General features: G+C 39.8%; 1 long non-coding RNA gene across 1 annotated transcript; it reads right to left on the bottom strand.

Annotated features, from left to right (window-relative positions):
* Window positions 1–751: 751 nt before the first annotated feature.
* Window positions 752–4,370, bottom strand: LOC310704065. Its single transcript, XR_014524545.1, has 3 exons — window positions 4,238–4,370; window positions 3,506–3,561; window positions 752–892 (listed from the first exon to the last, which is right to left on the bottom strand). It is a non-coding gene; the product is annotated as an uncharacterized lncRNA (long non-coding RNA).
* Window positions 4,371–4,605: the final 235 nt, after the last annotated feature.

Here is a 4,605-nt window from a genome sequence, read left to right as displayed (position 1 = left end):
TTTGCCCACTGCCCACTTGACATGCCCAGTCTCAAAATGATGTTGGAGAAATATGTAAACTGTGTAAATAAGGTAGTGTGTACATTAGTCAGCCAATGCATGTATTCCACATTTGGGGAGTAGTATATTGGCTATGCAACGTACAATAGATATATGGAAGCTGAACATGTTAAGTGAGCAAAGTATAAAAATTTCCATATGAACACTGTCAAGTTGGTATTCATTTCAATGTGGCATCACAGCACAGCTCAGGCAGATTCACCAGTCCACTAACGTTCATAGCTGTCAACTTTTCCCTTTTCTTGTGAGGAAACCTATTCGGAATAAGGGAATTTCCCTTAAAAAAAGGGAAACATTGACAGATATGCTAACGTTAGTCTCAACAGAGTACCAGAATATAGTTTGTTCTCTCTTAAAGTGCACATTTATAAAGGAATCAGTGATATTTGCCTTCTTTTACACATACGATCATATATATGAATATAAAATTGTAGCATTCGGCTCTTCTTCAAAGAGCAGTGGATAAATTAGGCCCTTAGTGAGATGTCTGCAATTCCAAAATTCCTCCAATGCATGTATGGTTCTTGTTGTTGTGTTAAAGGATTCTCCTGTCTTTCAGATTGATGTGGAAGTTTGCTTAACTCTTGAATGCCTTCAGGGTAACTACTACTACTACTTCTTCTTCTTCTTCTTCTTCTTCTTCTTCTTCTTCTTCTTCTTCTTCTTCTTCTTCTTCTTCTTCTTCTTCTTTTTAGTCTTCAAATAGGCTAGAGTTTGGCCACCTTTCTAAATGAAAAATCTGCTTCCAAGATTTCAGCCAGCAGCTCCAAATACTGTAAATGAATCTGGAACAGCTGTGCGCAGCTTTTAAAATCCAGGTCCAGGACATTTTCTTAAGAGAAATGTGGTAAAAGTTAAAAGTCCACAATCCCATTAAGAACAAAGGAGTTATTTTTGTAGGAGGAACTTCTGCCTGCAGCTTCCCATTTCACCTTAATGTTCTCAATAATCCCTGAATTTTGGGGCATTTTTGTACACCATCAATTGTGTGTGTGCGTGTGTGTGTGTGTGTGTGTGTGTGTGTGTATGCAGGTTTTGGTGTCTTCGGGTGTCTTCCCGTGTAAGAGTTGGGGTGTCTAGGCGACGTTTCGACGAGGTCTCACTCGTCATCTTCAGGCTGGTGCTTTCGGCTTCTTGTTACTGGAACAGAGCAGGATCTCAGTGTTTGAGTTCCTATAAATACTGTTGAGGGGGTGTGGTGTATAGCCTCCAACGTTCTGGGCAGAGAGGAAGTTCCCAGGTTAGTGTGCCTTTTCTTCTTTTGTTCCTTAATTACTTGAGGGATATCTTGAGTGATTTCTTGAGTGATATTCTGAGTACCACTGGGTGGGTCATTAAGTGTGGATTAGTTGCTAAAGCTTTCGTGTCTTGACCTCTTGAGCTTGTGAAGAGTTTTTCTGAGAAGATGGCTGTACTGCACTTAGTTGTGCTCTGGCTTGGCTTCGTGTATAGGGGCGAGTTGTGGTTTTGTGCCCTGTGCCAGCCAGATCTGTGTAGGGATTGCAGGGGGGTGCAGCATCCGGAGGTGCCACTATGGTTTGGCTACTGGATGGTGTCTGTAATTTATCTGTGGAGAGGGTCTGGGTTTGGGTCTGGTGTGGTTGATTGGTATATATATATATATATATGCAGGTTTTGGTGTCTTCGGGTGTCTTCCCGTGTAAGAGTTGGGGTGTCTAGGCGACGTTTCGACGAGGTCTCACTCGTCATCTTCAGGCTGGTGCTTTCGGCTTCTTGTTACTGGAACAGAGCAGGATCTCAGTGTTTGAGTTCCTATAAATACTGTTGAGGGGGTGTGGTGTATAGCCTCCAACGTTCTGGGCCGAGAGGAACTATTTATAGGAACTCAAACACTGAGATCCTGCTCTGTTCCAGTAACAAGAAGCCGAAAGCACCAGCCTGAAGATGACGAGTGAGACCTCGTCGAAACGTCGCCTAGACACCCCAACTCTTACACGGGAAGACACCCGAAGACACCAAAACCTGCATTCCTGTACCCGTGAAAATCTACGAAAGCATATATATATATATATATATATATATATATATATATATATATATATATCTGTTCTGTCTGCAGTTTGTGTCTGATTGCTATACATAGGCAGGGCAAGCAAGGATAGGTTTACTGAACTCCGCCCTTATAATAGCATCCCCATTGCCGTCCATACATTGTGAAGTTTGAAGCAGAGAGCCTCTTATACTCCTGGAGGCTTCTTGCATGATTTAGTGCCCAGTAGATTTTGAAGTGGGGAGCTTTCTGTACTCGTGGAGGCTTCCTGCATATTTTAGACTTGGGGTCCTAAATCATGCAAAAAGCCTCTATGAGCAGAGGAGGCTCCCTGCTTCAGAATTGTTGTCCCCCCCAAGTCATGGCAGGCACAGCAAAGGCCAGCTTAGTGTGCTTGTCCCTGCTTGCATGTAACATTTACACATGAGGAGCATGTCTGATAGGGTTTTTCTCTATCTTTCTGTGTGAGTGGGTATCAATGGCAAGATAATGGGGGATGAGAGAAGATGCCATATACTGCCCTTCACTTCTAAAGCTCCAGGGTGGTGTACATCAGTAATATATTTTAAAATTAAAACAATAAAATAGAGGCAAAATACAATAAAATATTATATAGCTCTAAGACATAGGAGGAAAAGGCTGCACTAACTTATTCCTCACTTCCACACAAATCCAGCTGTGTAAGAGATCAACTAGCAATATAGTTTTTTTGGGGGGTTGCTTATTAATTGTTATTGATTTTCAAAAAAAAAATATGACAAACTAACAACAAAGTAATTCAAATTTAAAACAAATTTAAAAGTTGACTCCCCCCCCACTTCCAATATGTTTCTTTTTTTTCCTCCCTCCTTTGCTGCTCAGTGACATATAATTATAGAGATGGAGAGAAACAAAAAGGTCCAGGTAAAATGGACTTAAAGAGCACCTGCTCTTCAACATGTGTATATGATAGCATGTGCATAGATATGTATACATATAAACATGTAGGTTCCAGACCAGGCATAGGCAAACTTGGCCCTCCAGATGTTTTGGGACTACAACTCCCATCACCCCTAGCTAACAGGACCAGTTGTCAGGGATGATGGGAGTTGTAGTCCCAGAACATCTGGAGGGCAGAGTTTGCCTATTCCTGTTCCATACAATCAGTACCGTGAGACTGGAGAGGGGCATTAGAGAAGGAGAGGAATATTTCTCTTCTGCTCTCTGAACTCTCAGAATTGTGATTGATACTGACGTTGTTATCTGGTGATACAATAACCATCCTATGATGGCTTTCAAAAAATCCAATAAAAAGTGAAATCCAATAAAAAGTGAAATGTTGATCCTGACTGATGAACATGTAAGAACGACGAAGGTCAATAAATCCTGATTTAATTATTTTCACTTAATTGGATCTTATATTAACTTCTCTTCTGCATAATATGGAACACTTACTGGTATCCCTTGCATTGTTTGGCCTCTGGGACGAGCACGTCATGTATCTGATGAAGCTGAAATTAATCACACAAATCCATAGGCAACAATACATTTGTTAATAGTGTTGCAAGGATCATTGCGATCCATACTTGCAAAATAGGAATGAGGAAGAAACACATTTGCTTTACATTTAAATGTGAACCTACTTAGTTTGCACTTCCTGGACGAATAACTGCATATATATGGACCAATATATGCAGTTCACAGTTCTTTGAATTTAAAAACACAATTTTCCAACCCAGCCCCCACCCCCGCATCCCATGCACAAAATGCATAGTATTGGAAAGTATGCACACTATATGGGGACATTGCTGGCAAAAACATCTCTGTTAGGCAAAATTGCATACAACAATGCTTTTTTAATATTGAGAATATTTCTAACCGATATCCAATCTCAAGGCAGAGTGCAATATAATGAAAACCCATCCAAATTAATCAATCACAATTTAAAAAGATGTACTTAACTTGAGCAACTAATACAAACATGATTCAAACTTAAATCTTTAAAATACAAGTCTTAAATTACAGAATGGGATATAATCTCCCTAACAGCTAACTAAATCTAATATTCTGTAATATATTGGGGAAAATGTTTGTGGGTTTCTTGCTTTTTAAAAAATTAGAAAGCAATGCAGAAATGGACAAAAATGAAGTAAAATCTAGAAAACTGAAATTGACAGATTCACCCACTCTTGCTGAGAAGTCTCTTTCACCACCAACAGAAAAGTTAAACTCCAGCATAGCATATTAAAAGCTGAGTTTTGTGCTGCAGTCATTTCAACTTTTATTCTGCCAAGATGGAAAGAAGAGACTCCCAACTTCCTCTGGGTCAGTACATTATGTGAAACCGGAGACTATTATTTATGTACCAGTAGGAAATGCCAAGGACAATATACAAAGGCACTTCCTCTTTTCTTCCACAACAAGTGCACTATGGGCAAAGTCCAGATAAAATACACAAAAAGACTGGTAGGAATGGGAAGCTGTTTTTCTAACTCAGATTCTCTTTTGCCTTGATTTTTGAAAATAAATTGTACACATACTCTTAAGCAAGATTC

Source organism: Podarcis liolepis, assembly GCF_965112155.1.
Source record: "Podarcis liolepis genome assembly, chromosome: 3".
Classification (NCBI taxonomy): domain Eukaryota; kingdom Metazoa; phylum Chordata; class Lepidosauria; order Squamata; family Lacertidae; genus Podarcis; species Podarcis liolepis.
The sequence above is the reverse complement of the archived record's forward strand: the minus strand, read 5'-3'. Positions and strand labels throughout refer to the sequence as shown.